Source organism: Protopterus annectens, chromosome 16.part0 (genome assembly GCF_019279795.1).
Source record: "Protopterus annectens isolate FY-2018-M chromosome 16.part0, PAN1.0, whole genome shotgun sequence".
Classification (NCBI taxonomy): Eukaryota; Metazoa; Chordata; order Ceratodontiformes; family Protopteridae; genus Protopterus; species Protopterus annectens.
This window is the reverse complement of record NC_056750.1, coordinates 452374312-452393146: the sequence shown is the minus strand read 5'-3', so window position 1 is coordinate 452393146 and position 18835 is coordinate 452374312. Positions and strand designations below refer to the sequence as shown.

General features: G+C 41.6%; 1 protein-coding gene across 2 annotated transcripts in view; it reads left to right on the top strand.

The window, feature by feature from the left end:
* Positions 1–18835, top strand: part of RABGAP1 (RAB GTPase activating protein 1) — a 4144188-nt gene that overhangs the window by 3025621 nt on the left and 1099732 nt on the right. The window lies entirely within an intron of this gene.

The window sequence follows — 18835 nt, the reverse complement described above, 5'->3', positions numbered from 1 at the left end:
TTAATTTTGCTATGCCCTTTTTCGAGGTTAGTATACTGTGCCTCTGTCTAACAGTGACACAGAAGTGATACCTGGGGTAAACCTACGATCTCCCATCCACTCATCAAGATTCCTCTTGAAGAGAGTCAATGAGGGACTCTGCCTAACCTGGACTGGGATTTTATTCCAGAGTGAAGGGTGCCTCTGGGTTATGAATCTGTCTCTCCAGCATGTCCTATTTATTTCAGTGCTGAGGTTCAAGTCTCTCGAGCGTGTAACTCGATGGGATTTGGATTTTCTGAGGTGCAACATGTCCATTAATTCCGGGTTGGACATGGCTTTATACGTCAGGCACAGATTGCCTCTGAGCAGGCGGTATGCCACTGAGTAGAGCTGGAGTTTCTTTAACCGGGCAGCATATGGCATCTGTTTGAGCCCTTTGATCCTCTTGGTGAGGTACTTTTGGGGTCTTTCCAGTTGCTGCAGGTGCCTGGTAAGGTACATCCCAAAAGGGGCATTGTACTCAATTATGGGCCTGATGAGGGATGAGTAAAGAGGCATGATGACCTCCCCTGATCTAGATATGAATCCCTTCATGATTAGGTGGGCTATATAAAATGTTTTTCTAACCACTTTGGCCACGTGGTTTTCAAATGAGAGATTGCTATCAACTTGGGTTCCCAGGTCCCCAATTACTTCTTCCGTACTTAATGGATTACCACCTATGTGGTAATTTGTGGGCACTTTGTTTTTGCCAAAGGGGATGACTATACACTTTTTGGCGTTTAGCTTGAGGCCATGGCTCTGGCACCAGTTGTCTGTTTCTATGAGGCCCTTTTGTAGGATACTTGTGTCGGCTGGAGAGTCGATTATGGCCACAGTCCTTCCGTGTTGGCCTGTACCTCCGAGAAATATATACCGAACAAGAGAGGTCCCAGGACTGAGCCTTGTGGGACGCCACTTGTAACTGGTTTGGAGTCTGACATGGCTCCAGCAATTCTAACCATTTGGGTTCTGTCCTTGAGCCAGTTTGCAACCCATCTAGTGACATCGGGGTTTATATTTAAGCTGGTGAGCTTATCTATAATGCCCGAGTGGGGTATTGTATCAGAGGCTTTTGCGAGGTCCAGGTAGGCTGTGTGGACCACCTTCCCCTCGTCAATGGCCTTGGTGACTCTTTCAAAGAATCGACCAGGTTTAAGAGGCAGGATCTGCCCTTAACAAAGCCGAACTGGGTAGGATCCAGTGTCTGTAGGTCCCCAATATCTTTATTTATGAGTTTCATGATGATCCTTTCCATAGCTTTGCAGACCAAGCTAGTCAAGCTTATGGGGCAATAGTTTCCAGAATCCGTTGAGGCACCACCTTTGTGGAGAGGGACCACTGTTGCTGTACGCCACTCTTTGGGTACATATCCTGTAGTAAGGCTGAGATTGAACAGTAGTTTTATGTTTGGGTTTAGCTCTTCTTGGAGTTCATGTAAGATGCAGCCCGGGACACCGTCTGGTCCCATCGATGCTGTGTTTTTTGCTTTGGAGAGGGCAGCTCTTACCTGAGCATCTGAGATGTCAGGGGGGCAGCACTCTGCTGGGATAGATATTTGCCCTTTTGGTGGGGAGGGGGAGTTTGCGCTGAACCTGTCAGCTAGGATGTTGGCAATGTCTGTGGGTTCGGTGTATTTTTTGTCATTTTGGACTAATTCTGATCATATCCGGGAATTCCCACCCAGGTTCCTAACATAACTAAAGAAAGTCTTGTGATTATCCTTAGTGTCCTGTGCAATTTTTCTCTCGAAGCTGGCCTTAGACGATTTTATGAGTGCCCATTTTTTTTTGCTAATACTGATCAGAGATGCCTTCCCTTTTTGGGATTTTGCTCTATCATGTATTAGCTTCCTCCTTCTGTTGTATAGTTTGTTTATGGCTGGGGTCCACCAGACAGGACACCTGTCTTTGGTGGATTGGGTCTTGGTTTTATTTGAGATTGCATGATCCATACATTCCTGAAGGTGTTCATAGAATGCGTTTATAAAGGATTCTGCAGTCTAGGCCGTATTTTTCACAGGCCCGGGGGCTTTGAAGGATTCCACCTCGGTTTTGAGGAGTGTGAAATTTGCTTTAGAGAAGTTTTTGACTGTGGTTTTCTGGGCAGGGGGTGGGGTTGGGATGTGAATAGCCAGTGAGATTAGTTTATGGTCTGCTCTTACCAGTGAGCATATATTACTCTGCCATGGCTGGTACACTTTGCCAGTTTATAATAAAAGCATTGAGAGAGAGAGAGAGATGCAGAGGAACTTTGCACTGTGCACATGGTGGATATTAGAACTTGTGAAACTAAGTGGCAAAAAAGATTATATAATAAGATGATTTATATGATAAGATTATATAATAAGCACATCTTTGCTAATTTACAGTGTTGTATTCTGTCACAAGTTCCCTAAATGTACTGGAAAATAAGTCAGGCATATGTAAAGTCTGTCTTAAAAGACAAGAAATTATTTTGATTTGTACTTGATTGTTAATCATAATGTATAAAGTCACTTTGATTGAAATGTTTCTCAACTATGAGCTCCTTTATTTCCATTGCTCTTCCAGTATGAAAACAGAACTGCAGCCAGAGATGCTGTCAATTTGAGTAAACTTCAATTACTAGCTAGTAGGTTCACTGCCTGGATGCCTGAACCAGAAGAAACTTAAGATAGTCTGAAAGAAAATCAACTAGAAAAGGTAAAGAGAAAACACTGACTGGGAAGAATCCTGTAGCTTTTCAGCAAAAAAAAAAAAAAACAGTTCAAGCTGCAGCTTTGGTTCAAGACATTTCTTCCAATAATCTAGAGGAAAAAAATAAGTTTAATGTGCTCAGAGCTTATTAAAATAAATGAAACACTGAAGGAGTATATCTAATGAAGACAAAACAAAGGAAGGCTGTAGCTTTAAACTATGTACCCACACATGAATTGGTCCAGCATTACCTATATTTATTGGGACATGATAAAATGAAATACTTAAGAGTATGGATTAAATATGATTCAGTTATGGTAGCTAAGGATATGTGGGAAGAGAATAAACAAAAGATAATTCAGACACTGAGAAATTGGAACCTTTTGCCTATGGATTGCAAAATACAAGCAGTAAAAATGTTTTTAATCCTTTTAATTTTATACACAGTTCAGGCATATTTTATTAACCACAGGAGAAGTTATGGACAGTAATTAATAGAGTTAAAGGATTTTATCTGGGAAGGGAAAGGGCAACAGTCAAGTGGGATAAGCTGGCCCTTCCAATAGAACAAGGTGGTTTGGAATTACCTGATTTTGAGGGATATTTCAGAGCTGTACAGTTAAGACTCATACACATAGCACATGCCGAAAACTGTAATTCAACTTGGAAAGGGCTGATGCTGAAACGGTGGGAAGCAAACAAGAAAAGATTGGAATTTTGGATGCATATCCTTAAGGAGAATAACAATAACCATACAGAATATTATTTTCATAGAGTAGTAGAAAGTATTCTAAGAACTAAGCCATTGTGGGATGGGGGAAAGAGATTCTGTTGATAAGGATGACTGCAATTAGGGATACATACAATAGGCAAGAGCGGGTTAAAATTTGCTGGAGAAAACTGACAAAGGAACCAAGGTATTGGGAGCAAATAGAGAGGGTAAGGTAATTGAATGGGAAGGCGCCAAGCATTTATTTGGGCTGCAGGCTAGAGATTGCCTTCACTGTCAAGGACTGATATCAGAGTATAGGCAAAGGTAAAGAAATAAGGGATTTTAAGTGAAAAAACAGCACTGGTAGACTTTTTAGCAAAATCTAGAACAGAAGCTGCTATTAAAAAAGGTAATTAGTTGGGCATATAAAATATTGCATGGTAACTCTAAGAATCAATCAGAGGAGGTTAGCAAGGATTGGGAAGAGAGAGAGTGGATATGCAAGTCACAAATAAACAGAGGGAGGATATATGTATGACTCCCAAATATGCAAAGTCTAAAAGATTTAGGATCTTTGCTTGGAAGTGTTTGCATATGTATTTTTATATCCTAAGTTGACTCCAAATAATTTTTTCTCAGGTAGATTGCAAATGTTGGAGGTGTGATGGGGAAGAAAGCGGTAATTTGGAACATATTTTTGGAGTGTAATGAGTTGGCAGACTTAAAAATTCCCTGCAGACTACTCCATCAGAAATAGTGGTTGAGCAAATTGGTGCAACTAAGGAAATTATTTTTTTTTCAGCTTTGATACATAATTGGAATTGCCTAGAGATAGTAAGGCCTTGCACAGTCTAATTATGGTAGCTCCCAAAAAAGCAGTTACTAGGAAATGGAAATTTAAGTTTAAACCAACTGTACTAGCTAGATGTAGGGAATATAGTTAACAAAGATAAAACAACCGGAAATGGGATCTTTAGAAATGGGTAAGAGCAAATTACATTGGAAAAAATGGGAATTGTAGGAACAGTACATGCAGAATAATAGTTTGGAGGGGAAATGAGGTTTAAATGAAAGCAAGATTTTGAATGAGCTATGTAATGTTTGACTGAAATGACTAGATTATAAGTGATGTATAGTATTTGCAACTGAAAATGTGTCATTGTGGTTTGTTTTCATTTATATAAATTTATGATTGCCTATGTCATAAGTAATAATTTTATAAAGATGATTCTTGTTAAAAAAAAATAGGTGTTGATGTATTGTTGCTAGATAGCTGCATGGCTTACAAATAGGGTAGAGGCAAAAAAACAGGATCCAAAAGCTGCAGTAATTGAAGCCAAAAGTGAAGCAAAAAGTCCAAAGGAAAACTTAGACTTCAAAAACGCCAAAGAACTTTACTAAAACACAAAGCTTTTTGGTTAAAACCATTCTTCGGTGCATAAATAGAACATGACAGGTATCATACAGCAGTTGGATAGGTGAAATTCAAGTTTACAGTCAAGGTGTCCCACAAGGCTCTATCCTAGGCCTATATTTCTTCAGATTGTATATTTTTATATATGTTTCGTCTGAGGTGTTCTACAGTCTGTATGTAGATGACTTGGAAATGGTTTAACAAGGTTACAGGTGTTACATATAGGGTATGTCTGCAAAAGAACTTGACTAAATTGACAAATGGACACGGGAGAATAATTTGCTGATAAATGTATCAAAAACTAAGCACATGAGATTTGGGAGACATAAATTGAAAGGTGAATACTTAATACAGCACAGTAACTGAAACTGTAGATTCATTAAAGGACCTGGATATATGGGTGAGTTTAGCTTTGAGTTTTTATAATCATATCACTCAGTTTAGTTAATGATAGTTACAGAACTATAGGTTGTATAAAAAAATATAAAGTCTGTGTAATCAAAAATGTTGAAGTCATCATGTGTTATACCCAAACTTGAGCATGGAATTAAAATGGAAATCTTGTAGTTAAGCCTGAGTAAACTGGAAAGAATACAGTGGAAATATAACTGTGGCATCCATGGATGTGAACATTTAAGTTATTATGAAAGACTAAAATATCTGTATTTATCATACCTCCCAACTGTCCAGAGTTTTGCAGAATGTCCAGATTTTTGACTCATATTTTTGGTCTGTTCCTCAGAAAAAAATTGTGGTTCTCTGGCAAACCACTGGGATGATTTCAGGACTGAAGTCACTAAATAATGACATACATTTGAGTTTCAGACTTCAAATCCTTCAGAAAATGTATGTTAAAACAAACCCATGTTATTCTATCAACTTTCTAAATTTAGAAGAGCAATATTTAAAATATGTCCCTATTTTTGAGCCTTTGAACTCCCCCTCCCATTTTATCGGGCTTTGTCCAGACTTCTTGCACTAAGAGGTTGAGAGGTGTGGTACTTATACGGTGTATCATATAGCTATTTTAAGTGGAGACTTTATTCAGGTATATAGGGCATTTAGAGACAACTACCTGTACCTCTGGGAATGTTTGGGGTTATCAAAAGTTAGTAGAGAATCATTACACAACCTGTGTAGAAGATTCTAGAGGAATGGGAAGTGTAGTAATTGATTCTCTGACAGAGTAGCTGATGCATGGAAGAGACTACTTTTAAGCATTTTTTAATAACTCCAAAGTATGGTAACTTTTACCACAACAACTTAGGCAACAGAAAGTAGAAAGGGTAATTGACAAACTGACGGAGTCTGTAACAAGAAAAATAGGTAGAGATCCAGTAGAGGTTTTTGAGATATTTCTGATATTTTAAGAAATTTGTATAAAGCAGAGAAATGTAGAAATCAAGAAAGACCACAAACGTAAAGGTTTATGGAAGATTATTTATGTCAATGTTAGAAGTAGATGAAACGGAGAAGATTGGATAAAATAGTGACATAAAATCAGTCCGCAGGAAAGTGTCCAGGAATATAGTATTCCAGTGGAGGTTTTGAAGCTAGAAGGGAAGAAGTTAATAAAGATCTGGAATGTATCATTTACAGTATTTTAATAAGAGGTGAAGCACCATCATCCTGGAAGAAAGCTGTGGTGGCTGCAATACCTAAAGGTGGTATAAAACCGATCAGACCCAGATTCATATAACAACCATTTGATCCTCAAACATTTCTGAGAAGTTACTTTGTAGGGAGATTTTGCAATCTAACAACTCATTACATTCCCCAAAAACATACTCCCAATTACCTTCATCTCTCCCCTCCCCATCACATCCCCAACATTTGCTGTCTACCTGAGGAAAAATCCTTTGAAGTCTAGCTGTGGTTTAAAATACGTATGGAACACTTTCATGCAGAAATCCTAAACTTTCTGGACTTTTTAGTATACCTGGCAGGCCTACAGATTTCCTTCCATTGTTACCTTATAATTTCCCATTCTGTTCTCTCTTCCAAATCTTTTCTAACCTTCTGTGATTGAGTCTTATATATAGCAAGCAATATTTTACACTCCTACTAATTTTCGCTTTTTTATATCATCTTCTGTTCTTATTTTAAAATGGTATGAGAGCTGGTCTTTCAGTTAACACTCCTGTCGCTTTTTCTTTATCTGTAGTCTGGTGGCATTCCCTGATATGAAAGACTGGTTCTAACCTGCAGTCCAAACTCCTGCATAACTTTATTTCACTGTGTTGCCTTTCCTGTCCAAGTTATGTGCTCTGAATACCTTGGTTTATTTGCTAATTTCCTCTAGTAAATTCCATTCCCTTCTTGACTGTTTTCTTGCAGATATATGTAATAGTAAAAATCTCCTTTCTCCATTCCCATGCTGGCATAGTTCTTTGAATACCTTTTGCTAAGCTTATGATAGTTTCTCCCTTTTTTAATTTCTCCAAATCTTTTGGGTTTTTAATACTATGACAGGAGTGGCCCCCTTCTTAAGTCAAGTTCATGAAGTGAACTGTATGGTTGCTACCATTCTGCTTAAGAATTTAAATCTAAAATTCTAGCCCTTCACCAATTCTTCAACCCTCCTCCTCCCATTTCATCATCTTCCTTTTTCACTTTGATTTATAACCTTCTGCTGGAGCTGTTACAAGTCTTAACTGTAGCTTTAAAATATCCCTTCATATCAGGTAACTGTAAACCACCTTGTTTTATGGGAAGAATTATTTTATTCCACTTAATTCTTGCTCTCTTCCCCCTCTGACTAATTCTTTCTACTCTTTATTAATGGACAGCTTCACCTTTGGTTGATAAATGTACACCTGGCCTATTTATAAGACTAAAGGGACTAAAATGTTTTTAGTGCTTGCATTGTACTGTACTATATCAAGTGTTTCCAGTTTCTTAATGTTTATAGTCTTGTGTTTACTTCTAAATGTTGTATATTGTCTGCCCACAAATATGTGTATTGCTGCACCAGTTATTGTGTGGGTGTATAGTTTTTTGTAGCTTTTTTTATCCCAAAATTACTTAAAACAGTCTAAAAATGTTTCTCATTGTTGAAATGTCCTTTTCTGGATGCATTAAGTGCAAAGTAATATCATCAACAAATAAAGTTACCTTTTCTTGATTGATAGACAAGTTATCCTTTTATTTGTAAATATAAAGCAAGTAAAAGACAGGACAGAGGCAAGGGTAAATAATACAACCTTTTCTGGTTCCTTTGCTTGTCAGAGAGGAACCCTCCAACCTTAATCCTGGACTCTAATCCTATATATATATATATATATATATATATATATATATATATATATATATATAGATAGATATATATATAGATATAGATAGATAGATATATATAGATATAGATATATATATAGATATATATATATATAGATATATATATATATATATATATAAATTCATTAGTAACTTCTTTATTCTGTTATGAAGTGCAGATGCTACCACTACTTTACACACAGTCCCAACTGACTCTATAAATGCTTTCCCTGCATCAAAATTCACAAAAAATCGCATGTTATCTTATACTGTTTTTCCCCACTTGATCAACATTGTTATAGTAATGTTTCCAAGTGTTTTACTTCACATCCTCAAAAACAATTTAGGTAGCATCTTTGCCATTTTTTTAGCCAGTGTAGATATAAGCATTTTATAGTCCTGTTTTAAAATTTAAATGGGTCTGTATGAAGCAGGATCGGGAGTGTCTCCCCTCTTAGGGTAATAGAATCACCACATCTTTCTTTCAAAATGCTAGTACTCCCACTTTAAAATTGTGTTTTACAAGGCCTTCCAGATCTTAATCACCGTTTCCTCCTAACTTACAAATTTCTCCAAGAAAATTGTCTGTTTCTGTACCAATCCTTGTTGATTATACACAACTATTTTTTTATGTTTTTGGTATTAGTTGTTGAGTATCCTCTATGTCTGATGTTGGCGTAACTGTCTTCCATAAATATTTCCACTTGCGCCTCTTTTTGGTGCCCCCCATCCCCAACTCCTCTGCTGTATACAAATTTTTATGCCATTTCTGGAAAGTCTGTATTTACCTCCTTGGAATCTGTGTTTTTTATATCATAGGTTCCCCACATTTGGCTACAGCTCGTAGCACAATGACTTAGGCAACAGAAAAGAAAAGTTTTGCACTTATTAGGTATTATCAAAGCATAGTTGCTTAACAGCAACCTTTGTATTTTCGTCTGCAGTTGCATGTGCCCTTGTCCTGAGATTCTGTAATCATTTAGCATTTGTCAACCCCTATAAGTACTTACTTGTTTCTTGTATTTTTTTCTACTATTTCTGCAATGTTTTAAACTCCATTTTCATTTATCCTACTCACTACTTATCCCCTTTGAAGTGGTTTCTGTCTTCCATGTTAATTCTCAAAACATGCCCAGAACCCATTCCTTAAATTCCATTTTTTAACAGATCAGTAGGAAAGCCTTAAAATCTTATTTTGCATCATTGTCCTGCATCTGTATCTTAGTTTTTTATTTGTGCTTGATCGGATGTAGATTTTATTTGTGCTTCATCTGATATAGTTATTAGATGAGTCTTAAAGCTTTCAATTAAACACACACACTGTTGAGAAATACAATTTCTGTCTAGTCTAGCCAAATTAGTAGCTCTTGGGGAACCATGTGCAAAGTGTCCGAGTTCCTGCTGCTGAATTCATATCTTCCCTACCAAATATTCTTGTGTACTATTTCAGAAATGTACCCTCTTTTATTATATTTTATCTTCTAACCCCCCCCCCCCCATCCCGTACATACTCACTACTGCAGATCAAGTTCTAGTCCTCACCAGTAAATATTCCCTGTGGAAAACTTATTTTCCCAGAGTTCTCCTAAGATCCATAATAGTAGTTTTAGAAATAATGTAAATAGATGCCAGCATGATCCTCTTCCCCTAATAATAACCACTTACTACTACAAGTCTACCATTATGGAATGTTTTCCCGTTTGTATCACTGAAGGAGTCTGTAGTATGATAAACATTGCTGCTACTCTTTTCCTTTGTCCCTGATACTGTGCTGAATGTCTAGACAAAAATCCTTGTCAAGTCCACATGCTCATGTCTAATCAGATGTGTCTTCTGTAACATTGCATGTTAAGTTGTCAGTCTCGCCTTCATTCTTGCTGGATGGGTTCGGAGCCGATCCTCGGCTCCGACTCGGCACTTGCTAAGCTCGAGAGTTTTTACCAGCTCGAGGCAGTCCCATATCCCATGATGCAAGGCGGTAATTACCCAGATCTCGTTTGCCGCTTCGCTAATGAGGTCATCCTTTTTACCAGCTCCTGGTAAGTGATTTTATATTGCTATTTGTCAACATTTTTAGACCCTATTCCCTAAAAAATTTATTCTTATAGTCCCTTTAGTGAATCTTTATTCACATAGCTCCATACCCCTTCTCTACAACCCTTGTTCTTAAGTTTCTAGTGTTTGGGCCTTAGGCCTTACCCTCCCTTGCAGTTCCTATCAGGATTTTCCTTAGGTGTGGGTGTTGTGTTTTACAACTGTGTCTTACAGTTCTAATTTTTTTGTTTATTAGTACCTTCGGTCTGTTTGTGTGTGGGTGTATTTTAGGACTTAGACATGTCCAAAGATACTAGGGTCTCAGGTTTCAAGAAGTGTGACTCGTGCTGTCAGAAGATGTCTCTGACAGACGGTCACACTTCTTGTGCTTATTGCCTGGGACCCCTACACCTGCAGGACTCCTGTGCTATCTGTCATTCCTTTAGCCAGAGAGTCCTGCAGGAACGTAGGAATAAATTGATCCTCAGGGGTCTCCTTAAGCCTGAGAGCTCCCCGGCTAAGGTCGGCTCCGGGAAGCCCTCTAAGCCTTCCAAGACCCAGGCTTCGGTGTCCAAGTCTGTGGTCTTGGTTCCGACTCCGCCGGAGTCGACATCGGCTCCATCCGGAGCCGATCCTTCCTTGTTGGAAGCTCCAGTATTGGCGCCGATACCCTGGCTTTGGCACCTGTGTCGGCTCCGGCTGGAGCCGACACCCTAGCGTCGAAGCATGTCTCTGCTCCGGCTGGAGCCAAGATATCTTTGTCTCCACTCGGAGCCGTCACGTTGTCAGCTCCGCCTGGAACCGAAGTTCCTTCGGCTCCGATGGCTCCGTCCAAAAAGAGGTCTAGATCTCCTTCCTTGGAATCTATACACTCGGCTCCAGCCTCCCCCCTGCTGTCGGAGTGGAGCCATCGGAGCCTATCATCGAGGTCTTCCAGGCTATCAGACCATGACTTGGAGAGAGTGGTGAGTAGGTTATTAAAATCACAGGCACTAGCCCAAATGCTCCATAGCCAGTCTCAGCAGACGACCGCTATTCTACACCCTCCTGAAATTCCTCCTTCGACTCTCCTACAGAGTTCGGAGCTGGAGATTATTGGTACCGTGACTGTTGCGGCTTCGGAGTCGATACCACACCTTTCGGCTCCGTCGTCCTCGACTCCTATCTCCTCCTTGAGACCTTCCTTGGAGGGATCCAGGCGTCGGGCTTCCCTGGTCGGTTCCGAGGGGGCGAGTGGCATCGGACCCTTGTCCGACCCCGTTCTCCCTCTCGGAGCTTCGGCCTTGGTGGGCTTGGCCCCGACATCTGCTTCGGAGCCTTCCCTTTTGGTGGGACCAGGGATCCCTGTTTCTTCGGAGCGGGATCTCTCGGCCATCCCTGGGAGGGGAGCCTTCGAGGTGATGAGGAGTGTGCTAGCCCCTGAGCTCAGTCAGCAGTCGGTTCCTTTAGCTCCTCTCTCTACGGTGCCTGTAGATACCTCTTCCCGCTCTCTTGCTCCCGGACCCAGAGATCCATTGCCTCAGGTTTCCCCATTGAGAAGAACTTCCTCTTCCGAGGTTTCTCCTGATCCTTCGGGAGAACCCCCGCGTAAGAGGACCTGCAAGAGGAAGCACTTAGACTCCCCTGAGTCTACAACATCAGATACCGATTTAGATGAGTCGGAGGGGTCCCCAAGATCCCCCTCTGAGGATGTCTCCTTTTCAGACATCCTGGAACTCCTGAAACAGAGGGGAAACTGGCCCTCCATTAATCCCTCCGAGGATGAATCGGTATACCTGGAGGCTTTTGGATCTCGACCCTCCACCTCCTGGGTGTCTCCACCTTTCGACCCTCTTATGGAGGTCATAGCTCAAAAGGCGTGGGCATCTCCTGATTCGGTGGAACCAGTCCCCAGGAGGCCTTCAAAATTTATTACGGCCCCTGCTGAAAAGCAGTTTCTTACTAAAGGTGTCCCGGTTGATGCCATGGTGGTGGCGGCCACCACCAAGAAGGAACTTGCAGATCCTTCCGTACCAGTCCATCCTCCTAACAAGGAGTCTAGGACCATGGATAGGTATGGTAAGCGGATGTTTTCCTCAGCGACCTTTGCTATGCGTTCGCTGAATTATTTATGTCACTTCACCAGACTTCAAAGGGACATCCTTAAAGAATTAGGTGAAGTAGTACAGGATCCTTCAGCAGCAGGGGCTCAGGAAAAGATTGCCTCTCAGCTGGGAATCCTTAATTCCATAACCAACTCCTCTATGCGGCTCATTTGTTATGCAGCCGATGGGGCGAGTAGAGCTGCAGGCACAGGAGTGGCTCTCAGACATCAGTCCTGGATGCAGCTCTGGAATTTTGCATACCCCTTTAAGGCGTCCTTCACAAACTCTCCCTTTGATGGGTCAACATTGTTTGGCCCTCAGGTGAAGGACACTTTGACCAGGTGTGAGCAAGATGGCAAGACTCTTTCTGCCGTAGGAGTCCGTTTCTCCACCCCTTCTAGGCCTTATCCCAGAGGTCAGAAGGGAGGGAAGATGTGGTTCCGAAAATCTCAGAGAGTCACGCCGGACGCACGTGGTCAGTTTACCCCCAGAGGCAGAGGGGGTAATAACAATAGATGCCGCCCTAGGGGCAGGGGGGGTCCGCAGAACCAGGGCAGCAGAGAGCCTCTCTCTGACAAGCCCTTCCAGCATCCCTGAGGTGTTGCCCGACTGTCCACCCTTGGAGGCAGTCGGGGGGAGATTGTCGCTGTACCCAGAAGCCTGGTTTTCCCTCTCTCAAGACAGATGGGTACAGTCGATCATATCCGAGGGTTACAAGCTTCCTTTCGAGGAAAGCCCCTTCCCTCAGACAAGTTCCCTTCCAGACGTTCCACCCGGTCTAAGGGAAATTGCAAAACTAGAGGTTTCAAAGCTTCTAAGAAAAAGGGCCATCCAGCCAGTTCCAGCAGACCAGTTAGAGTCCGGAATCTACTCAAGGTTCTTTTTGGTTCCCAAAAAGACGGGAGACTGGAGACCAATATTAGACCTCAGCAGGCTCAACAAGTCTGTCAAAAAGACGAGATTTTGGATGGTCACACTTCAATCGATTTTGCCCTTTCTGGGCAAAGACAACTGGATGTGCTCTATAGACCTTCAGGATGCGTACTATCACATAAAAATCCACAGACGCTCCAGAAGGTTTCTCCGCTTTTGGCTGGGGACCAGTCATTTTCAATTCAGAGCCCTGCCCTTTGGTCTCACTACAGCCCCCAGAGTGTTCACCAAATGCATGGCAGTGGTCACGGCTCACCTGAGACGTCAAGGATTCCAGGTCTTTCCGTATCTCGACGACTGGCTCCTCTCAGCCACCACCAGGCATCAACTTCTCCAAGCCAGAGATTACACCCTACGTCTCTGCAGTCAGTTAGGAATTTCGGTCAACTTCGAAAAGTCCTCGTTATTGCCCTGCCAATCTTTTACCTTTATAGGCGCAAATCTAGACACTACTCGGATGTCAGCAAACCTAACAAGTCAGAGAATCCTAGATATCCAAAACCACATTCGGATCATCCTTGCCAGCAAAAGGGTACAAGCCAGGTTGGTCCTAAAAGTGTTGGGCCTCATGGCGGCTGCCATCACACTTCTTCCTCTGGCCCGTTTTTACATGCGCCTCCTACAATGGATGTTGTTCACACAATGGTCCTTCCAGCAGCTTCCCATGTGTCACAAGATCCTGGTGACGCAGACCTGCAAGAACCATCTATCCTGGTGGATTTCCTCTCCTCTAGTCCATCAGGGCAGACCATTTGTTCCCCCGGCCCCGGTAGCCACGGTCACTACGGATGCCTCCCTGATCGGGTGGGGGGGGCATTATCAGGGCAGGATGGTTCATGGCATGTGGCAACCATTCGAATACCACCTGCACATAAATGTCCTAGAGATGAGAGCAGTGCTTTTAACGTTGCAAGCCCTCAACGACTTTCTTCCCTTAGGAACTATTGCAGTTCACACGGACAACATGTCCGTGGTGTGGGACATCAACAAGCAGGGCGGAACCAAGTCCTATCCCTTGTGTCGAGAGGCTCTCAGACTTTGGCAATGGGCGATCTCCTCTCATCGGTTTCTGGTAGCAACGCATATCCCTGGGAAAACCAACATAATAGCGGACAGATTGAGCAGAGCTATTCTCATGCCTCACGAGTGGTCTCTCAAGCAATCCATAGTGGAGGAAATTTTTCAGAAGTGGGGCCGCCCATGCTGCGATCTTTTTGCTACACCTCAAAACAGCAAATGCCCAGACTTCTTCTCTCTCTTCCCACTTCTGGGCCATCACCCCAGAGACGCTCTTACCCAAGATTGGCCCCGGGGACTCCTTTATGCTTTTCCTCCCTTTCTTCTGATACCACAGGTACTCCAGAAAGCTACCGTTTTGAGAGCCAAAATGATTCTCATTGCCCCTTACTGGCCTCGACAAATTTGGTTCCCGTTCCTTCATCGCCATCTCTTGGTGCAGCCTTGGCATTTGGACCCAGCTCCAGATCTTATGACCCACCAGTCGGGTCAACTGCACCGGTCCGTTCCTTCCCTCAACCTCACAGCTTGGTTGCTCCACTTCCTTCCTTAGCCAGGCTTCCTATGATCTCTAACCCTGTTAGAGACATCATAGTAGCTTCTCTTAAGTCCTCTACCAGGAGGATTTATTCTAGCAAGTGGAAACGCTTCTCCCTTTGGGCAAAATCCAAGAACATAGATCCATTTACTGCCCCTATTCAATCAGTCTTGGATTTTCTAGCGGAAATTTTTCACTCCGGTTCCTCGTCTTCCACAGTCAAAGTTCAGTTGGCAGCAATCTCGAATTTTCATGTCGGATTTGCAGACCACAACATTATGTCCCACAAACTTTGTAAAGCCTTTCTCAAAGGAGTGTTCCTTCTTAAACCCCCTGTTAGGGATCCTCCACCACAGTGGGACCTAAATTTAGTGCTGACATCCTTGATACTTCCCCCTTTCGAGCCGGCTGCTTCATGTTTATTAAAGTTTCTTTCTTGAAAGACACTTTTTCTTGTCGCCATTACCTCGGCTAGAAGAGTGTCTGAACTTCATGCCCTCTCTGTTCGTCCCCCTTATTTGATCTTCCACAAGGACAGAGTATCCTTGAGAATCAATCCATCATTTTTGCCCAATGTTGCTTCTAAGACAAATTTAAACCAATCCATTGATCTTCCTGTATTTTTTCCAAATTATTCTAACAGGGCGGAACAAAAATTACATTACCTAGATGTTCACCGCCGACTCGGATATTACTTGGACAGAACTAAACAATTTAGGAAGTCTGATCAGCTCTTCCTTTCTTATGCTGAAAATAGAAAAGGTCTCCCTGTTTCTAAAGTGACCTTATCCAGATGGCTATCTTCCACCATTTCTGATATTTATCAGCTTAGGGGCAAACATCTGAGCTCAAAACCTAAAGCACATTCCACAAGAGGTTTCAGGCTAGGCTACCCTTAGATACTATTTGTGCAGCAGCCACTTGGGCCACTCCTCATACCTTCATTTCTCATTACAAATTGGATTTGGCCTCCAGGGACAGGGCAAGCTTTGGTTCCACAGTTCTCAAGAGTCTGTTCCATTGAGCCACCCAGGATAGAGGTGCTAGGGACGCGGCCCCATCCAGCAAGAATGAAGGTGAGATTGACAACTTAACATTTAGAAGTTATGTACCTACCATAACGTTCCATGTTAGTTGTCTTCTCGCTTCTTTCTTGCGTCCCTCCCTCCTGTCCCCCTAGCCTGGACAGACCTTGATCTCCCTTTTTCTATGGAAGATTCTTCTTCCTTGGACACCAGTTAGTTCTTGACCTGGATTACCTGGTTCCCTTTACAGCCTTTTTAGGGTAGTTGCTCCTCTTTCCTTAGTGGAAAGTTTTATAGGCAGTTTTTCCTCTAGATACCAAACGAGATCTGGGTAATTACCGCCTTGCATCATGGGATATGGGGCTGCCTCGAGCTGGTAAAAGTGACTCTCGAGCTTAGCAAGTGCCGAGTCGGAGCCGAGGATTGGCTCCGAACCCATCCAGCAAGAAAGAAGGCGAGAGAAGACAACTAACATGGAACGTTATGGTAGGTACATAACTTCTAATTATTTGCACCATGCAATTAATATAATTCAGTGTTCTTTGCTTTTTGTCTTTACCTGTAAGGTCGTTTACATTCTATGTTAGTATTAATACAGCAGTCATCATCATAAAATGCTATTACTCCTCTCATTTTCATGACTGTTCCTTTGAATATATATTTCCAGCTTGCAGTTTACATGCATGCAGCAATGTTTGTCAGGCTGATGTTGAGTGTAATTGCTGCTTCTTATCACTGTTTGAACCTGTCACCCTTTCCAGCCTTCTCATGCTATTAAAATACTCAGGAAAAAAAAAAAACTAAATACATTTTCAAAATCCTGCATTCCTTTTTAACTCGGAGCAAGCACACAAAATGATATGCCCTGTCCAAAAAGGAAGTTTACCTCTCCAAATAAGTACAGTTTTCCCAAGCTGATGGCTGTACCCACCGGCATTACCTATTCCAGTATTAGAGTAAACAGTTCTAAAGCACGTTAGTATCTGTTCCCACTTATACAGATTGCTTTCTGTCTTTACCTTAGCTGTATTCTTGTCCCAGATGTAAAATAATGTCTGGTTTTGGTAAAACTTTACATTTTAGCCATAAGAAAATATGCACTCACTGCACTTAAAATAAATTGTGCACTGTTACATTTAATCAGTTAAAGCACTGAGGCTGCTGCCAAGTGTCAGATTTCTTTATTTTGACTAAATTGCTTGCCACTTTCCATTTAAAAGTTATAATGTACCTCATACATGTCACTCTGAGCTCACTGTTCAGACCTTTCATGAGTAATTACTTGCACCTGCAGACTCCTTTTCTTCAGTTTAAAAGCATTTTCGAATGGAAACAAGAAACAGGTAGTAAGACATGTAACTTTGCAAATGCACGGAATAACCCTCATAAATTTAACTCATAACACAGTGGTCAGGCCTCTCATAACTAATTGATGGCATCTGTTTGTGCTGTGTCTCCTGCCCACAGTTGGTGCTTGTGGAAAACTAAAACACGTAATAACTTCGCAAATCCAAGAAAAAAAACTACAGTGTTTTGCTGTTTAGTGAAAGAATGGCAAAAATATAATACCTCAATATCCTGAAAACTTCAGAATGCTTTTCAGTAATACTAAAAAGCAAATAAATGGAGACAAAACATTATACTATAATAACTTTCAGAATAATACTGTACACAACCCTAAACATTTTAGACATCCATTAAAGAAGTCTTGCATCTCAGTCAAAAATTTAACCCAAACCCTTCTCCCAGTAACTAACCACTGGAAACTGCAATACAGTTCAACTCTTATAGATAGTATAGCATCTCTAACCAAGGATTCCTCAGCATCTAATCCCAACCCTGCCCAACAGCCACAAATCACCACACCCACTTTCACCTTCAAACCTATGCCCACATCCTATATAAATCTACTCTTAAACGTAAACCATGCTGTTGTTCAGCTGATGACCTTCCAAGTGAGTACCTAAAATAGCAACTAATAGTATTACCTATCCTGTCACAATCCTTATAAATAGGTAAATCCAGGAATCTCACATTACCTGTCTCTGGGAAAAGTCACACATTATCCCTCTGCACAAAGGAGAAAATTCAACAGACATTAATAACTTTTGACATATAGCAGTATTATCTCCCCTTGTCAAAACACTTGAAAAATGTATTTAAAAACAATTGCTAGACTATCTCCTGCAGGAAGAACTCCTATCCCCTAAACAAATGGCTTCCTTCCTTCCCATAGTACTAGCACTGGCTTTATAACCTGTACAGATATTGTTACTAAAGCTAGAGATAATGGCAAACTAGTCCCTCCCTTATTTCTAGACTTGTCTAAAGCCTTCAACGCAGTTTGGCACAGCAAGCTTCTACTTCAAATGTCCTGACTAGGTCTCTGTCAGCCCACCTTTCTGTGGTTCAAAAGCTACCTGTCCAGTAGGTATTAGTCAGTAAAATGGCATTCCATTCTGTCTCCTTACCCACCAGTCACCACTGGTGTGTACCACAAGACTCTATCCGTGGTCCCCTCCTCTCTAATATTTTCACCTGCACCCTCTATACTTCCACAAAACAGGACACCCTATACAGTACATAGATAATTCCACTCTAATTTGCACATCTGACAAGTTGGTGGTACTCCATAAAATTACTCGAGAAGCTTTAACAGTCACTGAAATGTAGCTTCATACCTCTGAATTCATGCTCAACCCAAAAAAGCCCAAATAACTACTTTTCCCCCTAAATCCCTCTCTCATGAAAAACAAAATTTAAAGATCTCTCTCTTGATAATTCATCCATTAATGTCACTTGTCATAGCAAACTATTAGGGGTGATAGCAGATGATAATCTTACATTCGACCTGCATATACAAAATTGCATAAGAAAAACTCCTCAAAAACTAGGGATGCTTTAGAGAGCCAAAAACGTTCTCACTGACGCAACTAAAACTACACATGCCACTACTTATATGCTCCTCACTCTTCTTTGTGGTGCTCCCATCCTTACTAACCTCCAGGCTTCACAAAAATTAAAACGAGCAGTGCTGTAACAGAGTTGCTAAATTTGCAGCACATACCCCTTTTAAACCCCACCACTGTATAGCACTGAAAAGCTT